This window comes from Triturus cristatus, chromosome 4_2, assembly GCF_964204655.1.
Source record: "Triturus cristatus chromosome 4_2, aTriCri1.1, whole genome shotgun sequence".
NCBI lineage: Eukaryota > Metazoa > Chordata > Amphibia > Caudata > Salamandridae > Triturus > Triturus cristatus.
This window is the reverse complement of record NC_140586.1, coordinates 810,371,804-810,398,748: the sequence shown is the minus strand read 5'-3', so window position 1 is coordinate 810,398,748 and position 26,945 is coordinate 810,371,804. Positions and strand designations below refer to the sequence as shown.

Sequence of the window (26,945 nt, the reverse complement as noted above, 5' to 3'; positions counted from 1 at the left end):
ATACCACCCTATGGTTAGAGGGATTATGTCTTTTGAAATTCTGTTATGTCTGGGTTTTACTTGGCGAAGATCTGTCAGGTTTGGGATGGGAAATTCAGGGGTTTCTAAGTATGTTTGGCTTTATTAGTTCATTAGTGCTGTACCATACCACTCACTTTGTGTACATTCTCTTTTGTTATTATTACTCAGTGTCATCACACTCTAATGTCCATCCATTCGCAGACGTCACCCTTATGCCCTGGAACATATGGGGTCTGAGTAATTCATGTAAAGGTAAAGAAGTGTTACAGTACCTGCAACGCCACAATGCATACATTGTTTTTTTTACAAGAGACTCATCTGTCCCCCAGCCTATCACCCACATTTGCATCCGCATGGGGGTCATATCGCTTCGGCCCTAGCTTACGTGAGAGGAGTCTCCAACTTGATTTACAAACAGTTGCCATTTGAGCTTTCCACTGTTTATACTGACATGGAGGGCAGGTATGTTTTAGTGGTGGGCCACTTACTGGGGTACCGTGTACTGTTGTTGAACATTTATGCACTGAACACTGACAGCTCAGAATTCTCTCTACAAGTACAGTCACAGATTGATTTTGTCGATGCAGATCATATTTGTATGGCAGGTGAATTTAACATTCTTCTAAACCCAGAGCTAGATAGCACCGTGAATGCCCTGGTCAGTAAGCCCAGCTATCGGTGCATTCTGCAAGAACTCTGTGATGCGTACATGTTGGTTGGTGCTTGGCACTAGCAGTACCCTGCGTTCACATTCCACTCTACACAACACAATACCTGGACACGTTTAGACTTTTAACTTCTCTTGGCCACACTCATACCTGGGTTTAACTCCATTGCACACCTTCCCCGTACACTCGCTTGTTGCACTAAAGATATGCATCTCTAGAATAGGTGGTGTTGAAATGAAGTGGCGATTCCCAAACATGGCACTTCAAGATGACCTCTTTTGTGCTGAACTCATCACTGCTATTTTTGAATATTCTGAATTAAATAGGGAACCATTGCCTCTCAGGCCACTTTATGGAAAGCCTTTAAAGCATATACAAGAGGTGTTTGTATCTCCAAACATGCAGGGATACTGCAAGATGTGTGCGGTACCCGTTCCAAATTGAGGTGGATTTAGCGGCACTGCATCAAGCACAGACTCTACACCACACTACGAATTATCTACAGTGCCAAGCAGCCCTACTAGCTGACTTCAAGGAGTCGGTGGAAAGGGAGGCCCGTTTTCTTGGGAAATATGCTAAGGCCCGTAGACACAGAGAAGGGGAGAGATCGGGATATACGTTAGTTAGGCAGCTGCAACCTTCTCGAGGTCAATCCTATATCGCTGGCATTCAACGGCCTGGTGGCATACACATCTCGGACACATTAGGTATTCAGGCTGAGGTGCTCAACTACTACACCGACCTCTACACTTTTCTGTTGACCGACAATGCCACTGAAATAACTAACTATTTAGATGTAATAGCCATGGTTTGGTTCACCACTGCTCACCAGCAGTCCTTTAGTGAACCTTTCATCAATGAAGAAATAATCCAGGCCATTGATTCGATGGATGGCTCTAAGGCTCCGGGCTTGGATGGGTTTTTCTGAGTCTTTCTATAAAATGTACAAGCAACCAGTGGTGCCATATCTCCTAGAAATGTACACTGAGGCGCTAGAGTGCAGCATACTCCCACCAACTCTCCGGGAAGAAGTGATAACGTTAATTCTGAAACCAGGGAAAGACCCCTTACACTGTGGCTCCTATCGTATCTCCTGTCCAGTTGGAATTCATTCGACACAGATCAACCGTGCTAAACCAGTGAATGATCTTTTAAGTGCTACATAGAATCCCCCCATGGTACCAGCGGCAGTGGCATTGCAAAATGGCGAAAAGGCCTTTGATTCACTGGAATGGCCTTTTTTTACATGCCACACTATGCAAAATGGGGTTCCCTCTTGGATTCACATCACTCATCACTCTATTATACTCACAACCAACAGCACGCATTTGACTCAACGGTATGCTGACAGCACCATTGTTAATGTCACGGGGAACTAGACAGAGGTGTCCCCTATCGCCCCTATTATTCATAATAGCAATAGACCCCCTGGGGCATCATCTCCAGGCAAACCACCTCTATAGGGGCCTACAGTGTAAGCCCGGCCCACTTCTAGTCACGCTTTATGCAGATGATATTATCCTTTATGTAAGACTCCCAGCTGAGAATGTGACACCCACGATATGGAATCTTATCGGGACCACATAGTAATTGGAATAAATCGGAGATTTTTCCTCTAACGGAAGTGACGGAGCGAACATGTGGCAAATTTCTGTGAACATGGTGCAATACCTCTACCGGATATTTGGGGATATATCTTCATAGAGACAAGGACCAAATTTTACCCCTTAATTATGGCCCAGCAGTGGATAAATTGACCACTCGGGTCAAACGATGGCTCTGTCTACCCCTTTCATTGGTGGGCTGTATAGCTATGATTAAAATAATAGTATTGCTTTAATTTCTGTACCTATTTCATAATATTCCTTTCTCATTAACCAATGCATTTTTTGCATCAGTTCACACTATCTTAACGCGACTCATCAGGGAAGGGTAAACAACTTCGGATTGAATGAGACACTCTGGTTCTCCCGTACGAACGCTGGGTCCTCAGGGTTCCCAACATACATCTCTACTATCTGGCAGCACAGTGCAGCTTTGCCTGACATTGGTACAATCCTGACGCGTGGATACTATATGCTAGACCCGAGATAGTCCTAGCTGCCTGACACCAGTAGAAGTAACATTACCAGCCTGGCTACCGCGAGACCCACATGATATTCAAACAGTGTCCACAACTAACTGGGCCTGGAAGAGGCGGATTCGGATGACAGGGGGCCAACTCCTGTACTCTCCGGTGATTCCTCTAGCCACCAACCCCTGGTTGCCAATTACAAGAAACATGGGTCCAAGGCACCCTTTCGAGATATTCATTGCATTCTTTCAGGGATCTCTTCCCTAATGGTCATGTATTTTCTCATGGGGAACATGTATGTTTTCAAGACGCCCCCCATATGGATCATTTTGTCCTGCGGCATCTCCATAGAGCACTTAGAGCTCAGGGCTGAGATGGGGACTGTTTAATTTCGAAACAGTAGCATGATAGCTTAGCTCTGTTGCCCACTCATGACTCCAAAGTTCGGACTGCCGAGAAGAAGATCTGGGGTACTCTCTTACCGATCAAATATGTTATGCATGCTGTGCACAAACTCGTTTAGCAAATTTCAATCATCGTCATAAGCTACTACACTATACATTTTTACGGCAAGCATCCGTTACTCTTGCCAAGATATCTCGCATAGACCCAACTCGATCATCTGACTGCCTAAAATGCCAAGCCCCATCGGCAGCTCTTACCCATATGACGAGGATCTCTAGTAAGATCGCATCATATTGGCAGGAAATGTTTTACCACACTTGCCCGTATGACATAACTTGCTATAGAACCCTCCCCCTACTAGCCCTACTGGGCTATGTCCATAATATACCCAAATCATCAAGCCGCTTTGTAGCCATTGCCCTACTCCTTGCCAAAAGGAAAATAGCTATAGACTGGGGAAACAAACGCTCACCCACCACGGATGTATGGATCAAAAGTCTAATATACTGTGACATAAACAGCGAACTATATGGAGCTCTTCAGCCACCAGCCTACAGACCCCTGGATATCTAGCAACCACTTAGGGACTTTCTTCATACCCTGGACCCCTCTGAAAATACAAGCTAGCCGTAAATATCTCTCCCATGTATAATTGTTGTGTTTTATAGAACTTTGTTCGGCATTTTAGGACAAATTGGGAACATCCCCGCTTTCTAGTTGTACCTATTCATATCGATTTATTTCTTCAGATTTTTGTATCTTATGGTTTCACTCCTTCCAATATCTGAGATGCATGTGATGTGTATTTGGAGTAATCGCAATTTGTTCTACATTAAGGAAGGCATGATATGTATGTATGGTACTACAAAAACCGCAAAATAAAGTTAAAGAAAAAACGTTGGCAATGCGGATCACCTTCCATGCTTCCACTAAACTTCAAAGACACTAATAGTTGCTTACCCATCGATCACAGAAAACTACAAAGTAAAGTGAAACTGTTCATTTTGTACTGCAGGGCATGACTGTCTATTGCCTTAGTTGCTAAAGTCAAGGTCTTAAACTCTAAGGGGCATATCAGCAACAACCGGCGATAATTATCGCTAAGCGCACTTAGTAGTAGGATAATTATTGCCGGCTAGCGTGGATTTTTATCGCTGAGATAGCGTGCTATTAGCAACGCTTATCTCAAACGCGATATAAATCCAAGCGCTAACTGCCAAGCGTGAGATTATCGCTGGAAACCCAGCGATAATCCCACGAAGTTTGGCGATAGCTTGCTGATAGGGCCTCACATACTTAGCCATGATATCCACCTTCCATAGGATATCATGGCTAAGTCAGTTTCAAAGCAGGCGTAAGGAAAGTAGCAACAGAGGTTATCGCTACTTTTCTTGTTGCTATGCTGCTTTGCGTGAGGCTTGATAATAGGAGAAATGTCGCTTAGCGACATTTCTCCCGTTATCCTGGGGAGTAAGGCCCACTTTGCATCTCATTAGAGATGCAAAGATGGGTGTTAGGAATTCAGGAGCTAAGGCAAGGTTTCACGCTGTAGGGTGACCTTGCTAATATAGCGATAAAATTATCGCCGCTTTTCGGCCGAAAACAGCTGTATAAGCGGCGATAATTTTATATCGCCACCTTGTAGATATGCCCCTTAAATCTCTTGAATCGTCAGCCAAGCTGCTCATCTGGCCGGGGTTCACATGATACAAGGAGCTATAATGGTGACCAGCTGGACCCTGTCATTCCCTATTACCTCGAGCTTGTCGATATTCTGCTTAGCAGATCTCACCATTAATGAGTTGCACTAATTTATTTATTTATGTAAAGGTTTTACATAGCGCTGGCTAGACCCAAGAATATCAGAGCGCTTTACAAGATTTGGTAATAACAGAGTTACAGTTGATTTTAGGACATTGAGGTAATGAGGCAGCGCACTTTGATAGATTTGGGAAAGGGTAAGTAAGCTGGGAAGCAGTAAGAAAAGTAACAGATTGAAGCAGGAAGAACTGGAGAACATAAGAGAATGTAAAGGAAGTGAGAAGGGGGACGGGCGAGAGAGTGAGGGACAATTGTGGCGAGTGAGGAGTACGGGGAAAGCAGGTGGCAGAGGGTAGGTGAAATCCTGAAAAATAAAAAGGGGGTCAGGGGGTCGGGAAGAGAGCATAGAGTGGGAAAGGGAACCAATAGTGACAATGTAAGGAGGAAGAAATTAGTCATCAGTGAACTATATATTATGAACCCCAATATTTATTGAGAAGGAGCATCTTGAGGTCTTTTTTGAAGCAGGGGTAGGAGGGGTTGCAACGTAGATCTTTGGGAAGGGCATTCCAGACGGTAGGCGCGTTTCCAGAGAAAGAGCGAGACTGTGTAGATTTCTTTTTAAACAAAGAAGGTACAAGTGCGTTAGTGCTCCTCATTGTTGTAGTGCAGCCCGCTTTGTGGAGTTTGTCAGAGAGGTAGGAAGGGGTATTTTGGTGGAGGGCTTTGTGTGTGATGCATGCGGTCTTGTAGTTAGATCTGCATTAGATCGGAAGCCATTTAAGGTTTTTGAGAACGGGGGAGATGTGATCAAAGCGTTTGCAGTCAGTAATAAGCTTGGCAGCAAGGTTAAGAACAGATTTGATAGGGGCTAGGTGGACTTTGGGAGTTCCAGCAAGATTGGTGTTACCCTAATCAATTCTGGACAAGACCAATGATTGTACAACTGATTTAAAGTCATCTGCAGGGATAAAGGGTTTAATTTTTTTAAGATGGTGCAGTGTGAAGAGAGCACCTTTGGCCGAGCTTTTTATGTGGGGAGTAAGACTAAGGCTCTGATCGACGCTGATGCCGATGGACTTGACCGAGTTAGAGATGGTGAGAAAGCAGTTGAGAGCTTTGATGTCGGAGATCCAGTGTTGAATAGGAAGCGGGTTGTTTTTAGGAGTGAATAGAATGATTTCAGTTTTTTTAGGGTTTAGTTTGAGATGGTCAGAATGGAACAACAATTGAATCTTAGTCAACGTGTCATTAAGATTAACCCTGGGCATAGTACTACACTTCGCTCACAGAGCATGTGTAGTTTGCACTACTACACACAATGCACATAGCACAGTGCAAAAACTATGCTACAACACGTAGCATAGCCGCAATATCAACAATAACCACAAATGCTTTAATAAAGCAATTTAACATGCTAAAAAGCATATAACCAATTCACAAAAGTGAACTGTGAATGAAAATAATAGGCAATGAGAGCGGTGATGATTTTGGGGTCTCCCCTAACCTAGGGGGAGGACCAAGCAGATGCCTTGAACACAAAGAGCATATCATGCTGGTGAATGATTCAGTGGTGGTCCCTTCCTCCTAGGACCACCCCAAGCACAGTTATGGGCAAAAATACAATCCCAACCAAAGGCCCTGCAAAGCATTATGGGACGAGATTAGCAGTGGGCAGTGAATATTATAGCGTCCAATATCAAAATAATTCTACAAAGAGCTGCAGTTCAACTAGTTGTTACTAGATGTCCCTCACGAGTCAAATGCAAAAGCATTGAAATTATTATTACATCAAGCTGCAGTTCCACAAGTCGTTACTAGATGTCCCTCGCTCGCCAGGAGGAATAGTGTGAAGATTTCTGGTTAACTTCTTTTGTTTGATTAAGTTGGAGGGGTGGATGGGCACAGAGCTATTGATCGTGAAGAGGATGAGGTGGTGGTCAGACCAATCAATGGGGATAATGTGGGAAAGAGAAGCCACATCCTTGCTAGTGATAATGGCGTCAAGGGTGGCTCCTTTGGAGTGTGTTGGAGAATTACAGGGTTGTTTATAGTCATTGATGTCAAGTAAGTCATTGATGAGAGTAACCGAGGGGGTCATCATTTTTGTTAAAGTGGAGGTTAAAGTCTCTGAGGAAGAGGTTTCTAGATTTGGAAATAGATGACTGTGTAAGAAGATCAGACAACTCTTCAGCAAAGGAAAAAGGGTCGCCAGGGGGTGGTAGATATTATGTAGGCAGATAGAGGGGGAACCATGGACTGTAAGCTCAGCACCAAGGTATTCAGAAGTGGTAGGGTCCGGGTGGTTTACAGGAGAGAGTTGAAGTTCTGCTTTATAAATTATGGCGAGGCCCCCTGCAACTTTGTCAGGCCTATCTTTTCTGAGGATGGAATAACCAGGGGGAGACAGCAAGTCAAGAATTGATGTGGAGTGGGAATTGAGCCAGGTTTCTGTCAAAAAGGCGATGTCAATGCTTTCACTGAGAATGGTTTCAGCGATTTCTGTAGCATGACAGGAGGCAGATCGACAATTGACCAGCATGCAGTTGAGGGGTTTAGGGTCATTTAGTTTTGTGGAGGAACAGGAGTGGATATTGGTGAGTTGCTGAGGGGGTCTAGGCGAGACTGGGGAGGACGGAATCCTACTAGTTCCCAGTATCACTGGGATAGATGAATGAGGTGGGGGCGAATTCGTAGTCAAGGTGGTGGTGCAGACTTTATTGGGGTCATGGAGGACGTTGAAGGGAGGATGGGTCGGGGAGAGGGGCGGTCCAACTGAACTATTATTGCCTGGAGGTCTAGCTGGAGAGTTGTCACTAGGGGTAATATTCCCTTGGTTAAAGAGTGCAGGGTATATTTGTGTGGGGTCTAAGGGATAAGTGCAATAGGAATGGTTCCTTGTGGAGAGGGAGTTGACTTAATTTCTGAGAGAAGAGAGTTCTAACACTAGGGTTGAGGGGTGGAGTTCAATATTGAGGAGTGTTTGGGTAAGAAGTGATATAGGGAAGGGGGCAAGGAGATCGGGTGGGAGGGGGGAGTGGTCTATGTTAGTCGAGGCTGATGGTCTAGGGTGTGAAAGAGGTGGGAAACCAGGCGGAGGGAAGAGAGGGTGTTAAGGTTACAGGGTGAGGGAGGAGTTGAAGGGTGGGAGTCATGAGAGGAAAAAAGGGCCTAGGAGGGTGCTGCTAGAACGTTAATGGGGAGGATGGTTGCTAGGAGAAGAAATTTTAGATAATAGTGGAGCCATTGTGGGATTAAGGGGAGATGTTACATGAGGAGGGGGAAGGGTTTGCGTTGCTGAGGTTGTAGTAGTAAGGTTACTAAGAGGGAAGGATATTGGGGTTATTCGAGGAGCAGCTGGGGGTTCACGGGATGAGGGTACCAGAGGAGGGTGGATTTGGGAGGTAGAGGGTGTTGTAGGAAAAACAGGAGGGTGGAATGCTGATGATGTCGTGGGAGAGTACATCTGCGAATCGGGGGTTTCATTTGAGGTTGGCGAAACAGGGAAAGGCAGTGAAGAGGTCAGTGTGTGTGGAGACATGAAGGCATCTTGCGATGGGGAGGCTGGGCGGTTGATGGTAAGTGAAGGAAGTAGGTTTTGGGATAAGGAGCTTAAGTCGTGTTCAAAAATGGAGAGGTGGTGTTCGGAGGCTTGAATAAGGATATTTCCAGATTTGAATATAGAGATGTCGATTTCGCCAGGAAATGTAGAGGAAGGTGTGGTGGAATGTTTCAGACCATAGGGAATTTTGCAGGACTTCGTGACAGGAAGGACTTGGAGAAAGATTCCATTTGGAAGGGCGTTTAGTGAAGAAGATGTAGTTTGTTTTTATGATGGAGGTTAGGCTATGGTAGTCAACGAATAAGGTTTCTTGGTAGCAAATAAGAAGTTTGTGTTTGAAGTTTTTCTTGCCATTTTTGGAAAGGTTAGAAGGGTAGAGGATGGACCAAGAGTTAGGGCCATGCCTAGTGATGAGAGAGTCCAGTGTCAAGAGAGTATTGTTGAGGGGAGGCATGATGAATCTGCTATAGTGGTCAGGGGGTGAGGGCAGATGAGCGGGAGGTCGATTGAGATGGGGCAGACGTGTGTGAGGGGAAATAGGGGAACGGGGGAGGGGGCATATCGGTGAAATGTAAATATCTCCACGTGATAAAGTGGGCCGAGCAATGTGGTGGTGAGAATGAGAGGCGTTTGGGAGGGGGGAAGGTGGGAGAGGAGAGGTTCCAGGGGAAAAGGCAGTAGACTGGGTCGATCTTAAAAAAAAGGGGAGAGTGGAAGGTAGGGAGAAAGGGGGGAGGTGAGAGCGAGACTGACGGGGATAATAAAGATAGTGAAGTCAGTGAAACATTAGGAGTTGACAAATCAATGAGGAACAAGAAGAAGGGAGTATAAGTGCTGTTAAACGTCTTAATAAAAATAGAGTACAAATTTAAAGTTGTGATGTAATGAACCTAAGTTCCAATATCTGCTTTCTCAGCAATGAGTAGACATGAGCCCTGTGGAGGAATTTAAGATGGTGATCCGCTACAACTACGTTAGTTTGAGAGTCCATCCCTACGCCTACGAACTCGAAAATTCACCATAAGATTGTTTTATTTTGTTCTCCATGAGTAACACATACTATGCGTTGCCAGTCAGGAATTTACGTTTATCCTTATTCAGACCTAGTCAATTTTCGATCATCCTTTCCTGTATACATTCAATAATCATAATCCTAACTTCATGCTTAAAAAGAAGTGTCAAGATTGGGGCAAAAATGTACATATCATCCACATAATTATGGAATAATACCCTATTTCCCCAAAGCAACTCATGCAGGAATTGTAAATCTGCATTAAAGAGCTGAGGGAGAAACATGAACTTTGTGAAACTCTACTTATAACTTGACACGCATGCGAAAACCTATCCCCTGTTGTTACCAGTGCTTCTCTGTCTGATTTAAAGGAGGGCAGCAACTATGCTACTACTTCTGACACCCCTTCCACCTTGTGTGTTTATAATACTCAAATGCTGTGGTCGAGTGTGTCGACGACAGATCCTGCGGCTTCATTGGAACCAGCTCTACATATCCATCACAAAGATGGATGTTTTTACTTCTTGTCTTTGTTCCTCTCTCCCAACTTGTGATACTATTTCATATACGTCTGTAGCTGGTATGGTGTCCATTCCTTTACAATATAATGCTTGGGTGAGCTTATTCACTAACATTTACACTGCCACATACTGCCCCCCATCTACAGCTATATTACAAGAGATATTAAAACAGGGCTTGTCCCCTGCCTTGTACATTCAAATGAAATTGATTGAGAACTATGAGGCAGTTTTTGAAATAATACTAAGTAGCATAAAAAGAGAAGCAACTCTCTTAGCTTGTATTTTCAGACATGCCTTTAGCGCATAGGGAACACAATTGACCAACATAATTTCACAAGCATACACTTTCATTGGAATATATTCATTACTAGGCAACTAGAAAACAAAAAACCTGCAAAAAGCCAAAACCAGAACCAGAGGTGGCCTCCAAAATAAAAAGAGAGACTGAGAAAATGCTGAAATAATGTAGGAAAGAATATGGAAGACTGTAGTAGGAGATCTAATTACCAGTATGAGTAAGAATTCCATGGGTGTTAAAATGTAAGGATCGTAAAATATTAAAATGCCCAGAAAGGTATAGGCATTCGAAATAGTACTATTCATGATATCCACAGGAAGAATGGCACAGCAGACCCTCAGACAGATACTTTGGAAATAGAAAGTGTGACTCTCATAGAAAGGAGCCTTTTTCCAAGACAAAACATCAGGCAAAAGGGCAAGCAAGACCAAGACTAAACTGTTAAGGGAATTAAAGAGTTTTGATCAGAAAACTCATTGTAGAAAGAAGATTGTAGCTGGAATTGGAACTATAAAGCAAATGTCTCGGGGAAAGAAGGTTTTCCTAAAAGACTGGACATTGGCAATGGCTCTGCTAGAAAGTGCAACATAACTTACCATAGCACACAAACATCTCCAGCCTCTGAAGAAAAATCCAAAGATTGAATATATTCAGGCCGAAATTCCAGGTGGACATGCATATAAAACAGATCAGATCTACATAATTCAAATCCCAATAGAAGGGGTTATAAGAAAGACCTATAAAAGATGTTCTAGTTACATTTGCCAAACGCACATGATATAACATTACGTGGGGAAGACTGGTTCCTACAATGTATCATTGATGCTCCCAGAGGTGAGAAAATCACAGCTGAAGCATTTCTCACTGATTGTGCTCATGGTACTCCGTGGTCCGAGCAGGTCAGAGCGGAGGGGCCCGGTAGGGGAAGGGGGCTTGACAGACGACGAGGACTGAAAATTAAATAATTAATACATTTTCCCTCACTGTCATCTGTTGAAATCCCCTTCACCGGGTCGCACCGCCCACCACTCTTACCTGCACGGGCCGCAGCTGGTACTCCTAGACACTATGGGGCATATCAACAACAACCGGCGATAATTATCTCTAAGCGCACTTAGCGCTAGGATAATTATCGCCGGCTAGCGTGAATTTTTATCGCTGAGATAGCGTGCTATTAGCAACGCTTATCTCAATAGCGATAAAAATCCTCACGCTAACAGGCTAACGTGAGATTATCGCTGGAAACCCAGCGATAATCTCACGTTACCTTGTTGATAGGAACAGGCAAACTTAGCCATGATATCCTCCTTCCATAGGATATCATGGCTAAGTCTGAAAATTAGCAAGACAAGCTTGGGTTTTGACTCATGGGCAGCAGGGCCAAGTCAAAAGTACTGAATAGAACAAAAGGGATACCGGTGCTGCACTGAATTTTAGGGGAGATTTTGTCAAATGAATAGATTAAATCAAATCCATTTTAACCATTTATTGGCAGTTTTTAATCAAAAAATATTTATGCAAATTTTTCTTATTTTTTGCACGGTAGTATTTAGAACATTTCAACAATATCAGTGAAAATAAGGACAAACATTAAGAAACATTTCAAATATTTACATAACATTACATAAACACATACATATCATCACACCACTAGCATACCTCAGACATTCAGACAATGGAACAACATTAGTTTGGCACTTCTATATACACAATAAGTCCATAAGTGAGAAGCATTTGCAATCTTTCAACAGCATATATTTTTAGATTTGTTTGGCAGTTTTTTTAAACTGAAGGCGAAGACAAGTCAACATAGGTCAACGCGTTTCGAATCCCTTCACCGGGGATTCTCATCAGGACCAATGCTATCTGGGAGAAAAAAGAAGAACACTAGGTTGGACCAAATGCTATCTGGGAGAAAAAAGAAGAACACTAAGTTGGACCAAATGACCCCTCAATCACAACTATTTCAAGGCCGCTGTGTTTCAATGGTGAGCCTTACCTAAAATTTGACGCAAAAAAGGGGCTCTAATTGGATGGTAGAAGGACTTCAAAAACAGGATCTGAAAACATTAGAGTGAAAAAACAGTTTTTCAGAAAAAGATTTTGAAAAAAGAGAGTAGAGAAAAGCAAAAGCGCTTCTATCCCTGTGTCCGGTCACTGAACACTGTATTGTACTTACTGTCAGATGTATGTGTAGTCAACTAGACACGTCTTTGGCCTCTTATTTCAATCAGGGCAGTGTGGAAACGCTTGAGTCCGGAGTTAAGGGTCGAGGAACAATCACCGGCCGAAATCTGCATGCCAATTAAAAGTCGACTTTAGACCATTGAAGTGCGTATCTTTTTTAGGACGGGGCCGACAAAGACAACGAGGCAGAGCAAGATTCACCAACCAGCCGTGGGAAATGTCCACGAGACGCCAGAATTACAAGAATTAAACACACAAATGGCCTTGCCCCGACGGGAACCTCAGATACAGACCACCTCACCGATTTTCAATCTTTCAGACAAAATATTGTCACAGGATGAACTGGGAGTATTGGAAAAAGGTTTATCATTCGTGCCGTCCAAACCAACAAATTTTGTTCTATTAAAGACGGAATTTATCGAATTTTGCCGCAAGATACGCCTAATCACGTTCTTTGCGGACAATCCTGCAGAACAGAGCAGTGAAACAACGGGCTTGGTCCTGATGAGAATCCCCGGTGAAGGGATTCGAAACGCGTTGACCTACGTTGACTTGTCTTCGCCTTCAGTTTAAAAAAACTGCCAAACAAATCTAAAAATATATGCTGTTGAAAGATTGCAAATGCTTCTCACTTATGGACTTATTGTGTATATAGAAGTGCCAAACTAATGTTGTTCCATTGTCTGAATGTCTGAGGTATGCTAGTGGTGTGATGATATGTATGTGTTTATGTAATGTTATGTAAATATTTGAAATGTTTCTTAATGTTTGTCCTTATTTTCACTGATATTGTTGAAATGTTCTAAATACTACCGTGCAAAAAATAAGAAAAATTTGCATAAATATTTTTTGATTAAAAACTGCCAATAAATGGTTAAAATGGATTTGATTTAATCTATTCATTTGACAAAATCTCCCCTAAAATTCAGTGCAGCACCGGTATCCCTTTTGTTCTATTAAGTCTGAAAATTAGCAGACATAAAAAAGCAGCGTTAACCGCGGTTAGCGCTGCTTTTTTTGTCTCTAACAGGGTTAGCGACATTCTTGATAATAGGAGAAATGTCGCTCGACATTTCTCCTATTATTTTACTCTGGAACGCCCCCTTTGCATCTCATTAGAGATGCAAGGGGAAGCGTAGAGTAAAAGGGTGCTAACATGCAAATTTGCGTGTTAGCACCCTGTTGTTGATAGGGCGCTAGTTTTATCTCTGCTTTTTTGGCTTTTAAAGCCAAAAAAGCAGGGATAAAGCCCTTGTTGATATGCCCCTATGTCAGCAAATGAGCTTCGATGAAAGCCCCAGCTCTTTATAAAAAAAAAAACATTTACATGAGGCAACTCCTCTCATCAAATTCATCCATAGAACCCAGGTAAGCTATTGTCATTAAATAGGATATAAAATGCATATTACATGGTCTCCAATATCATGGAGTAATTGTTCCCTGTTACACTTCAATAAACATCCCTGTCATGGCTTGCTGGGCGTGTACTGTTCTGCCCCCTGTCTCTGTTCTCTCTGGGCCTCCCCACAGCAGTCTTGGCTCACCAGAGAGGTGCCGTGGGATAAGGGGAGTCTCACCCTTTTCTTCAGGGCTGGGTCTTTGTTGATTCTCTGATAGCCACACTCCTGTTTGGGATCCAGGATGATGGGAACCAGGACATCCTCATGGCCCATATACACCCGGAACATCTTGTCACCAGCCTGGAACGGCCAATCCCAAAGCCCTCAACTCTTCGGGCTCTCTCCCGATTCCTGTGAGAGCCATTCAAACTCTTCGTGGTTCTTGTGCAATTTGGCAGCTCTTTTGGGAGCTATTATATATAGACCACACTCACTCACTCACTCATGCTTCACTCAGTCTTCAGAACCTTGATGAAGAAAGGTCCTTTGACTCTTCAGGACCTCTTGACGGGGACCACCAAGCTTCCTGCTTCAGCTAGTCACCTCAACCTTCATGGTCGCGTTCCAGCTGTGCCCTACTGCCTCATTGACAATCAGCTTTATTGTGCCCCTCAACACTAATGCACGTATATATATTTCATCCTGTACTTACTTATGCACCTCGTAGAGTCTACAGACTGTGTAGGAACAGAAGTCAACCTTGCATCATAGGAACCATGGTCATAGGAGTTACTGTGCATGAACTGGAGTCCTAATCTTTGTAGGACCATTGATTTTAGGATTACTGTGCAGGTACAGAAGTCATTTCATTCAGATTGGTCAAGGGACTACAGACACAGAACAGAAATTCCTTGCAACAAGGACACGCCTAAAGTACTGTGGAAATATGTTAGTAAGACTCAGGATGGTCATAGTGCTCGAAGAAAACTCATTAATGTCATGTAATTTATTTATAATTTTATAATCTGGGTTTAAAACAAATTACAATTTCGTCTCTTATTGGTCCAATGTTAGGTTGTGTCATTTCTTGTAGTCTCATCATCCTTTTTAAGGCCAAGTAAATTAACTTTTGATGACTTCATTTTTATTCAAAATTTTAATTTTGAAGCCTTTTTTGATTACAGATTTATCTAGACCAGGCTTTTCTGCTATTTATAGTTGAGTGAACCCCATTACACAGCCAGGAAGGAAAGTACCGAAATGCAAAGAAAACATCTGGCCTGAATGATGTAGTCAGGCATCGAACAAGATACCTTGAGAGCTCTGCTCACTGGTGGAACCTCTGCCCTCAGAAAGAACATATCGGTCTGATTCACAAAGGGAATTGTAAGTTAACTCTAGTAGGGGCACTTACTCGGGGGTGCAGATTCACGATTTTCACAAATAAGCAGTAGTGCACCCAGAAGGCTCTGCCACACTGCTGTCCAGGCACACCACTGAGCGAGCGGTGTGATTTTTGTAAAGCCTGCTACTTCACACAATGCACAACTGTACCTACTGTACAACTATGCACTACAGAAAGGAGGACTGGCGTGCAAATGTGTAGGTTTTCCTATTCTTTTCTCCATGGAGAAACATTTCTAGCTGTGTAAAAACTCTGCCCTCTGCAGTTCCTTCAAGGTGGAGGGGGTTCATCCTTCTGACCACCTTGTAACAGGAGATATTCCAGCCTTTTGCTGGAGTAAAACAAACGATTGTAAGGGTGGGAGTGGAGTTCGTCAATGCTAATACACTAAAAAAACTAGTGAGTGTTCACAAAATCTCAAAGCAAACCATACCTTTGCTCCTGCACTCCCCGCTCCTTGCCTGGGATGAACTGCTGTCTAATTCTAAGGACTTGTGGCGAGGATCACACAGTAGCAAAACCATTCACACCTGACAGGTATTCTTTTGTGCTTAGCTGGCAAGCATACATGGGGCCCTTTTTGGCCATTTACATATGCTTAGGCCGTGAAAGGCTTTGTGAATTGGGCCGGACACTTCCGGGTGCCTGGACAGAGCGATACTGCCCCCTCTTCCCCAACTTCCATTGGCGAGCCCTCCAAGAACACTGGGCAAAAACCCTCTATGTTTGGATAAGCTGCAGAATTACATTTTGGGAAAACGTCTCCAGCTCTCATGTCTATTTTAAGGCTGCTGACGTCTACATCAATTAACACAAACTGCTTCCACATGACTATTGTGCGACTACAGAGACACCCAAGCGTGCCGAGAGCGCAACAGTTGTGGGTCTCATTACGAGGGCTGCACACAGGCAGGAGGAAGCGGAGGACTAATTAGCGGCCTGATGCCTCTGCCTTAAAAGCAGCTATTTTTAAAACTCTCCATTTATTTATGCCAGGTGTACATGCAATGATATTTTTTGGCTCAGTTAGTGGAGGGGTGGGGGGGGGGGGGGGCGGGTGGGAGTCATGGAGCGGCGAATCAGGAATGGAGAAGGGCCATGTTTGTGTTATATGTTAAACTGCACAAAAAATGAACCTCGCGTGCAGCCTGCGGAGGGGGGCTGGGGTGGGGGGGGTCCTTCCAGGGCCACAGAAACTGCAGCTGCCCACGGTGTGACAAGCAGAAAGTGCAACCTCACCTCTACCAGTGCTTAATTTGAGCGTATGGCTGCAGGAGGTGGGCACCGGCACTCAATTTTGGGGACCGAATTTGCTCATCACCAGTAGACTTAAACCCAAACTCAGGAGAGAAGAAGGCAGAAAAGAGAGAAAGAGGGAAGACGAAAACATTAGGAAAATAGCCAGGTAACATTAGCCCCCGCGTTGCGGGGATGGGGAGCCCAAGCTCCGGGGCTCCCTCCAGCACCATGCACGGGTGGTGAGCCTCTGACCGAGTCCTGAGGGGGATGTACTTTGCAGGGGGGCTCTCTCAAGTTTTGTGACACCAGTTTGACAGCAGGGATGGATCCCTAAGAAAAAGTCCTCTCTCTCTCTCTCTCTCTCTCTGTGTCTCTCTCGTCGCTTGCCTTGGTGCACGGGGCGGCCCCTCCGCTAAGGTGGAGGAGCGTCACCCCACTACTCTGTGAGCAGTTGACAAACGGAAAAATAAAATGATAATAAACGTTGTTATCATTTTATTTCTCCATCTGTGTCTCACCTGGTTAGGGGCGGGGCAGGGCAGGGCTGGACGTATCTGGAACAGTTAAGTGCGCATGAATGTTTGGCCGGCCGTCTCAGGCCGTCCAGTAATGCGCATTTTGCATGTTCTCCACGCATGCTGCATTACTGCCTGGATGGAGAACATGCCCTGGCACCGAACCACGGCGCTCAGACCAATCACAAAGCTGCTGTAAGGCAGTGTTTTGATTGGCTGGGAGAGACTGGGTTTTTCCTGGTTCCTGCTTCCTTCCTGCTCCTGGATTGAAAGAGGACCGAGAGGCTAAGGCCAGCCGGCGTGCAGGTAAGTACTATTTTTTATTCATTAACCCCTCCACCTCCCCTTGCCACCCCCGGTAAGCAGCGACCGACACTGCTTGGTGCACACCTAAAAGGAGAAGTCTCTTTCTCTTGTCACTTGCCTCGGTGCACCCTCAAAAGGAGAAGGGGTGCCTTTAGTCACTTCTCGTGAACGCAGCAGGAAGGATGGTTTCTGGCCTGGATATTGCCGCCAGCAGTAGCAAGCCACTGCACTGTTTTGTTTCAGGATTGGATTGGGATCTCCTCACCTGGGAAACATTATCTAATAACCCACTCCTACATACAGTGCAGCAGGTGTAATTCCTAAAAAGTACTATGTGCAGTAGCAGTATTGAGTCACCAGTTGAAACCCTGAAAAACTAATAAGTGATTGTGGGTTTAACAGAAAAAAAGTTGTTCAAGTGAAACATGGGGCTAAAGCTGATACTAACAATGATGCTTACAGTGTAAGTGCAACTAGTACCCTTAAAGGTACACTGTGAACCCTTTAAAAACAATGACCCACATAAGTGCTATATAATGGCAAAGCGCCTTTCAAGATAGTATGAAATGCAAAGAGGGAAGGGTTGAATGCTTGAATTAATCCTAGCCACTGGTTTAAAAATACTGGCCTAATCTTTTGCCATCCAAACATCAGATCGAGAGCAACCATTTGTTTTGTACTGTGTAGCACCCAAGTGTGTTGAATCTGAGAGGCACTTTGTTGTGTTCACCACCCCCTATGGATAGAAGGGTACTCGTTTGTCTAAACTGTAAGCAAAGCCCAGAAGTGTTGTTTTCTAACCTGCAGGTGAGTGTAAATTAATATTTAAATGCTATGGCAGCTCAGTTGCTTTCACTGGGTTCGTGCACACGCTGTATAGACCAGACAACCTCAAGTAGAGGGAAAATGCCAAGATCGCTCCACGTGATCTCTCTTTATGCGGATGATGCCCTTTTCTAAGTCGGCGATGCAGAGGTTATTACAGCTTATGGAGGACTTCAGAACATACACTAAATAGAAATCTTCGATTTTCCCGTTGGCCCATCTGACTACTGCACCTGTAGAGTGACTACCTGACCTGGCGTTGCGGTGGGAAGTAGAGCATTTCCGCTATCTGGGTATTCAGGTGGCACATGTAGATTCCCAAACGTTTCGCCTTAATGTGCACAGGATGGTCAATAAAATAAAAAAGTCCGTAGTCTTTTGAAATAAACTGCCGCTCTCTTTAATGGGTAGGCTGGAAGTGACTAATATGGTTGTTCTACCGTGCTGCCTGTGTATCCTCCAAAACATGATCTGTCCCGTCCCCATGTCGGTATTTAGGAAGTTGTACTCTATATTGGTGTCTCTTTTCTGGGCCGACCATCATAGTAGAGTAGCTCTGGCCTCTTTAAACAGTCAGTATGGGGATGGGCAACTTGAGCCCCCTAGAATGGAACTGTATTATTTTGCAACAGACCTACAATATGCAGCCCGGTGGCTAGAAGAGGGAGATAACTGGGAGAAGAGACTGATGAAGGAACGTGTAAAGCCTGACAACCTCCCATTGGCACTGATGAGGAGAGCAGGAATTATGGAGGATATGCCAAATATAGTCAAACAAACTGCAAATATATGGCAGAAATTGGTGGAGCGTGGCTTGCAACACGCTCCATTCCATTGAGAGCTCCCAGTATGGATACTTGCACCAGCGCCCAGTATGATGGAAACTATGTCCTTTCAGGCATGGAGGGAGGCTGTGAACAGATGGCAGACCTATACCCAGCCAAGACATTTATCTCCTACGAACAGGAGTGTGAGGCCTTTGGGTTGGGCCGAGATCATTACCTCCATTATGCTGGCCTGTCTAATTTATTCAAAGTAACTTGGCCAGTACATCTAGCCATCCTCCTGATGACCCAGACACTGGACATGATGCTCACATGCGATGCGGGAAGTATATTTGTCTCTCTCCTTTATAGGGCAATGAGTGAAGATTCAACGCCCCCCGCCGAGGGCATGGCATGAATTTGACTGAACCATTAGGGAAGAACTGGACACTAGTAAGTACACTCACCTACTCGGTGTCATCCAATGCCCGCTTCCAATTAATTCACTACAACTACTTACATCGCACATATATGACACCGTATAGCACTGGCCGCCCAGATACGTGCCCTAGGTGCGATGAAACGGGTGCAGACTTTATACATTTAGCATGTAGATGCTCTGAGGTCAATCAATTTTAGAGTCAGATGGTGAAGAAGGTGCGGAGGGGCGTGCTTATTAGTGTTCAGGAGTCCCAGTGGACTGCTTACTGGGACATATTCGGAAATCTAAAAAGCAAAAGGTTGCTTATAAACTCCTACAGCTCCTGATAGTATTAGCAAGACGCAGGGTGGCAATCCCTTGGATGGGCAAGCATCCTCCTTTGAGCAAAGCTTGGCTGAGAGATGTGCATGAATGGTCATTAGCAGAGGAAGTCCATATGAAAAACAGACGAAGGGATCCATAGTTAGAAGAGGACCTCGCAACATGGAGAGAGCTTTGTAATGCTTTTTTAAACTTCGGACTCCAACGCAAGGGATCAGGAAGAGTCAGGAATGCCTGCGGACATGTCGGAGAAAGAATCAGAATGAGTGTGTAGCCGAACGCCTGTTCCCTGGTGTTTTTTACCATGTTTAAAAAACTTTAAGAGATCCTATTGTTGTCATGAGACACTGCTGTACTTTCTCCAAAATATGTACTAGTAACACAAGTTTCATAGGTGCTGAAATGATAAATAAAGGTAATTAAAAAAATAGAAGACTGATCTACTTGGATTAGTCTCAGAGGAATTAGTATAAAATTATAAATTGTATCACTAATGAGTATATATAAATCCATTTAAAGTTAAGTAGTTTGAGAAACATAATAATTGAATGGTTTCCACATATGTTCATGTTTAACGGATGAATTAGTGGGATTAGGAGAGTATAATCTGGCACCTTGTCTTGTAAAAGTAAACAAAGCCTGCCATTTATGAATAGATAATAATTTAGTGTCTCTCGAGATAAAAGTTATGGATTTAATTGCTGAAGAAACTTCAAAATCAATCAGTTTCTTATTGGCAAGAGACACAGTATAAGAAAGGACAAATGACGTACTGATAATTATATAATATGAAATATTGTTGAAATAATTAAGAATTTTACAAATGATAGCCCATAGTTCAGACCAAAATGTAAATATAATGGGACATTGATATGAATGAAGAGAGAACCATTTCTCAATTTTCTTTTGGATTTTATAATAATAATGTTCCAATGTGAGTTGAGTGGTGCAAGCAAAAAACATTTCAAGGTCTTTTATCTTGACACCAAATATTGTTATAATGTATATCTAGTAAGCAATAAATATAAAACAGGAAAAATATCATTTTATTTATATTTAGAGTATAACCAGATACTGTAAAATAGTTACTGATGACCGGTATAGAGATAATCGTATGAGAAATGAATAATAAAAAAACATAAGCATAAATATAAATTGTAACTTTGGAATTTACAATCACAATGCCTTTAAAATGTGAAAAATTTCTAAAAATGTTAAAGAGAGGTTCAATAGATAATAGGAAGTGATGAGGCAAGAGAGGACATCTTTGTCTATTGCCTCTAATGATATGAAATGTGTTAAAATAGTAACCATAAAGAAACAGTTTGGCTGATGAATGAGTATATAAAACATTAAAATAGTAATAAAGTGGGGACCAAAATTACAGTATTTGACGACATTAAATAAACATTGCCAATTAACCTTATAGAATGCTTTCTCTACGTCCAATGCTGATAATCCTCATGGTGCACTGGTACTGGATATAGTCGACATAACATGAAAAATAGGTCTTTGATTATTAACTGAATATCAGCCTTTCATGAAACCTATAATCAGAGAATCAAAAACTTTAGTTAGCCTGTTAACAAGAATTTTGGCATATATTTTACAGTCCTTATACATTAATGAGATTGGTATGTAGTTAGAAATAATAGTGGATTAATTTTATTTTTTGGGAAAGACCAAAAATATAACTTCATGAAAAGATCATTCAGTAGTGGATTTATGGGTCTAGTCAGTAAAAATAGATAATATGTGTGGGACTATTTGTACTGAAAATATTTTATAAAACTCAGCTGTGATGCCAGGAGCTTTCCTTGAGTTAAGTGAGCAACTAAGTAGATTGCACGTCATTTATTGATGTTGGGGAATCTAACATCTTTTTGCTATCTTGGGGTAGAGAAGGCACATTACCAGATTTTAAATTAATTTATTATGTCAATGGAAGCAGTTAATTATTGACCATAGCTAGAATGAACAGCATAATTTTGAAAAATCATCTTTTATATACAAATAATTAGTAAGGTACCTTCCAGATCTGTTAATGTGGAAGCATAATTTTGCTTTATTATTTGATATTTGTAAACCTGCTCTTTTGCTTAGTAATGAATTGCATTCATTTTTAAGTTTTTGTAACAGTATTTTTATATTTAGTATTGGTTGAAGAAATAGTCTTTCATATTTAGAAGTAGCATTCTCCAATGCAATGGTTTCTAATATTTTAGTTCTATTATTCTCATCATGGAGGTGATCTGAGATATCAGTTTGGTATATTTTAAGTTGACAGTTAAGTTACATAAATTCCTGGAGAAGAACAAGTAATCCAGGAATAGGATGAAAAAGTGTTAGAGAAGAAAGTGGATTATTTTTCAGTAGGAAAATTTAGTTCCAGATATCTACTAATGTAGTATTTTTGAAAAAAAAGATTTAAAAAAATAGAGATTTAGGAGGGAAAAATTTAGAGGAGGAAAGATGGTCTCGTAAAGAGTGTCTTAAAAGGTTAAAGTTTCAGCTAATATTCATGGGACATTGCCAAGTTTAATAATTGTAACAGTAAAGGAGGGGTCATCTATTGTGGGAGCATAATTATTTACCGGATGTATGGTAGTTCTATCAATTTCAACATTAACATATACAAATCTACCACTAGTATCACAATGCTTATATCGAACTTTGAAAGGAATCTTTTTGGAAAATAGAATAGAAACTCAATTTTTCTTTCAATCTGCTGGTGGTGAAACAAAAGCATCAATCCAATGTTTAACCATTGAGCACAAAACCACATCATTAGCACAAGTTTCTAGGATTAAACATACACCTGCTTTGTGGCGACAAATATAGTCAATTATTTCTTTACATTTAACTGGAGTGTGTACACTTAATGAAACAAGTTTAAGTTGCGATGTAGAACGCATAAATAAATTTAATATTAACAGAAAATACGTGAGGGAGACTAACAGTGGAAAAAGAAAGTAGGAGGATACTTGTGATTCCACAGTGTTATATTTGAGTAGTGGAAGTGAGGTCACCTTGATATGTATTTGTGGTATTGTTAATAATGGTATTGCTTATTATGGTTGGTTCCTGTTGGTCACCTGTTATGTAATGTTGGTATGTTCCATATAGAATGTTAATTCTCAAAGAGAAACTGTGAAGGCAGTTAGATTTTGTTTTTCCTGCTGCTGTAAGCTGTGGCTGGACTTTCTACATCTTAATAAAGGAAGTTGTCTTCATCACATGAACCTCTTTGTACTTTGGATAACCTCTTAATTCACATTGGTGGCAGGCGGCTTATGGACCTACTTTTGGGGAAACTTCAACACTTTTTGAATTTATTTTGGTTGTACTCTTTCCTTCACAGTTCTTTTCCTGGACATTGTTTGCAAGCATTGCCACTTTGGATTTCTACTGCTTTATTGATAGAAGCACCATTGGAGTTCCTCTCGTGCTTCCTTCCTCGTGCCCTTTTTGCTCTAGAGCTGGCGGAAGAGTGGTGAGGCCATGTGCCCATTGTCATTGCCGTAGAGGTGCACTCTCTCTCCCTTGTGCCAGCCATATTTGTGCCATCACTACTTATCAGGAGCACTCTCTTTACCACTCACCTGTCTTGCACTGGCATCTCCATGCACTCTCTCACCATCAGTGCGGCAGCCTATTTATCTCATGTCAGCTCCCTGTCTCACATTTACCTGTAATCATTTTTTGGGACTCTAAGGATCCTTCCTGGAACTTGGCTTGGACTTCAGTCATCGCCCAACGACAGGAGCCTCTCATATGGCTCCACTGGGATGTTGCTGAAAACTCCCTTTCTTGTCATGAAAATGGATGATGAACTTTGATTTTCTAGTGAAAACTCAAAGGTCAAACTCAGTCATACTAACAAAAATATGATTATGATGTTCTTTCATCATCCCAGCAGTTATACTTCAGCTTCTAGCTTGAAAATGCTATTCTTAATCATTTGTTTTTCCATTTTGTCTTAATTTTTATTTTTTTCAGGTGGAGTTCAGGTACTATTTCGAGTACTGGGGTTCTTTGGGCAGTGTTTTGTATTGTGCTCATTGTCTCAGTGTGTTTTTCCTTTCTCCATCCTTGCATTATTTACATATCTCAATCTCTTTAAGCATTGTTTCTTCTTTTATTATAGTGTTATTATGTTTGTCATGCAGAACGTTACCCCGCCACCTTTTTTCTTAACCACTCCAGATAATCCTGTTCTTCCTTGGGCAAAATGAAAAACGTCTTTATGAATTATTTAAGGATGTGTGGTACAAATGTGACTCCTGAGGAAAAAAGCAGCAATGTTATTACATTGTTTAGGTCGAAGGTCAAGAAATACCGGAATCTTTACACAGCATTGACAGTAAAGGTGGTGATGCCTCTGTGAATGAATTTGAGCCTTCTATTAAGATGTTAGATAATAATTTCCTGTCAAAAACAATTATTATAATGCAGAGATACTATTTCGGTAAACATAAACAGGGGAAAGATGAATCAGTTGAAGATTTTGTTACAGTTCTTCACAAATTCACTTCTACTTGTAACTTTGGGAATGACACTGAAGAGAGGATTAGGGATCAACTCATGCTCAAGTGTATATGTGATAAAATAAGAGAGGAGTTTTGGTCTAAGGGTGATCCTAAGCCTGATAAAGTGTTGCTTGTAGCTAAGCAGGTTGAACACTCAATGACATGCACTTCAAAAGACTAAAGAGTTTGTTTCCTCTGTACAGTCAGTATCTACCAAGCAGAAAAAAAGTAGTCTTCTCAGTCTAAAGGCAAAATGTCTTGTAACAGGTGTGGGTGCCTAGTCATTTGGTCAATTGTAAAGATTGTCCTGCTTTATGGAGTGTAGATAAACTTTGTGGGAGAAATGGGCATTATGGAAAATGTTGCAAATCTTCTGAAAAATCTATGGACAGGGTGAATGAAGTACTACTGATGATAAGGATGTAATTCTTCAAATTAATGATGCAAACTGTATTTCCGATGTAAATTGTGAACATTCATCAGATATAGTGCAACACAATATTATTGATATATATGATGTTGGACTCAGGTGCAAAACTATCATTGGGTTCAGATGGTGATCATACTAAGTAGTTTCAAGGGAACACCATTCTGTCTGAACCAGATTTTACTTCCTACAGTTACAGAGGAAAATATATTGAATTAATTGGCTATTTTGAGGCAAAAATAAATGTTCATGAAATACTGCCTTCGGAAAAATATATGTTCCAGTTAAGTGTGATATAGTATTGAGCAGGCCTCATCCAATACTTCTTGGAATTTATCTAGAACCCCAAAGCTAGGCCTCAAGTGCAGATAAGAAAGGTGGACACCATACCTGAAATGCTGTTGCAGAAATGTACAAATTTTTTGGGGGAGTAAATAGGTTGTATCAAAGGTTACTTACATCACATAAGGTTGAAGGAAGAAGCCAAACCGGTAGCAGGTAAAGTCAGGAATAGTCCATTCAGTTTTAATGAACCTGTAGAGACAGAATTGATTCATCTTAAAATAGAAGGAATATTTGAAGCTGTTGAAGCTTCTCAATGTGTCGCCCCAGTCGTTGTAGATATCAAATGTTCTGGAGACACCATGTTATGTGTTGATCTTAGAGACATCCATAACAAACAAGTTGTTGAGGACAAGTTTTCTTTTCCCAACAACATGGAGATGGTAAATCTGTTGGACAATTTGACAACACTTCATTTAACATCAGCATATCACGAGGTTCGGTTGAGTGAGGAGTCTAAAAATCTTACCACCTTCTTAACTCAATTTAGAGTGTTTTGTTTTAACAGAATACCGTTTGGTCTTTTTTCAAGTCAGTCTATCAGAGAATTTGACAGATTTGTTTGGAAAAGTACCTGGGGTCAAGTTTTTGATTTTCACTGATACCCTTGAAGAACATTTGCTTAAAGTTAAAGAGGTGTTGAAGATCTTTAGTATGAATGGCATTACTCTTAGGATTAGTAAGTGCAAGTTTTGTTGCCCTGAAATATCTTACTTTAGGACATGTTAGTAGAGCTGGTTTTAAACCTAAGGAAGTGTTTATTAGGGCAATCCAAGATTTGACAGAACCAACCAAAAAGTAAGCTGTGCAAGTATTTTCTAGGGATGGCTGAATTTTATTTGAGATGTAGCCTGAATTTTGCCTCTAATATAAGAAATCTGTTAAAAATGAAGTTTCTTTTTCTTGGACCAATGAGTGTCAGGAGGAATTTGCTAACATAAAAGTCTTGCCTCAGCACAAGTTTGAAAACTTTTACTCCAGGTTTACTGTTTTGTACCAATGCTAGCAATAAAGGGCTGCGGACTGTTCTAAAACAGGTTCAGAATAATGTTTATTTTACTATAGAATTTACCTCTAGATCTTTCAAAGGTGCTGAGTTTTATTATTCTACTATTGAAAAGGAGGCCTTGGCAGTTTTTTGGGTCATGAAACAATGTAAGCAGTTCTTGTGTAACATAAAGTTTGTGGTTAAATCAGATCATAAACTACTTCAGGAAATGTTTAGTAAAAAAGGATTGGATTGAATTTCTTCATGAATTTGTAAGTGGCTAGTTGCACTACGGGACTATCAGTTTTCATAAAATATATTCCTGGTGTAGATAACAAGTCTGCGGATTGTCTATCCAGATTAATGAATGTAACTCGTGAATCATGTGGAGTTGATGAAATGAGGTGGAAAGATGAAGATTTCAAGGTATGTTTCAACTCATCTGGTTGTGTTACAGAGAAAGAGTGGATTTCTGCGATGAAAAAGACCAGATGCTGAAAAAGTAAGGATAGCCATTTGTCGCGGGATAGAGGAATCACAAGACAGTATATGTCTTTTAGATGCATTTATTACTAGGTAAGACAGTTCAGCAAAACAAACTGTTCTTCCTCTTCTTGGGGAATGGCGCTCTCCTTCTTATGGACGTTCTCCACCAGGGCGATGATGACCAAGCCAGGAGGGAGAGGCATAAAAGAGAACAGAAACAAGGGTCAGCGCCATGCGCTATGCCATACTCAGCTATAGGAAAGGGAGTGGGGGAAATGTTGCACCCTATTTACAAGTTCTTGTGAGTGTGCTTCCGGAGAGACCGCCACCAAAATGCATAGAAAATAAAAGGGCTTCAAGCCAATATTCAAACAAGCTTGTTAAGGACTCCCCTTCTGATGAGAACAAGACTTTATCTCCACCCGCCTCCCGCTCCCAAGGAACCGTGCACGCACCTGTGTGAGCCACGCTCCTCCTGGAACATGGCTGGGCGATCGTGGGGTTGTT

The 26,945-nt window shown here is 41.9% G+C and overlaps 1 long non-coding RNA gene across 2 annotated transcripts in view; it reads right to left on the bottom strand.

Moving 5' to 3' along the window:
* Positions 1 to 26,945, bottom strand: part of LOC146835098 (uncharacterized) — a 637,707-nt gene that overhangs the window by 406,983 nt on the left and 203,779 nt on the right. Inside the window, exons 4-5 of one of the 2 annotated variants that reach the window (XR_014960383.1) lie at positions 25,082 to 25,156; positions 21,089 to 21,213 (exon numbers count right to left, since the gene is read on the bottom strand). This is a non-coding gene — a long non-coding RNA (uncharacterized LOC146835098). Of the gene's footprint in view, positions 1 to 21,088; positions 21,214 to 25,081; positions 25,157 to 26,945 lie in introns of those variants that run through there. The other variant, XR_014960382.1, reaches the window with a different exon arrangement.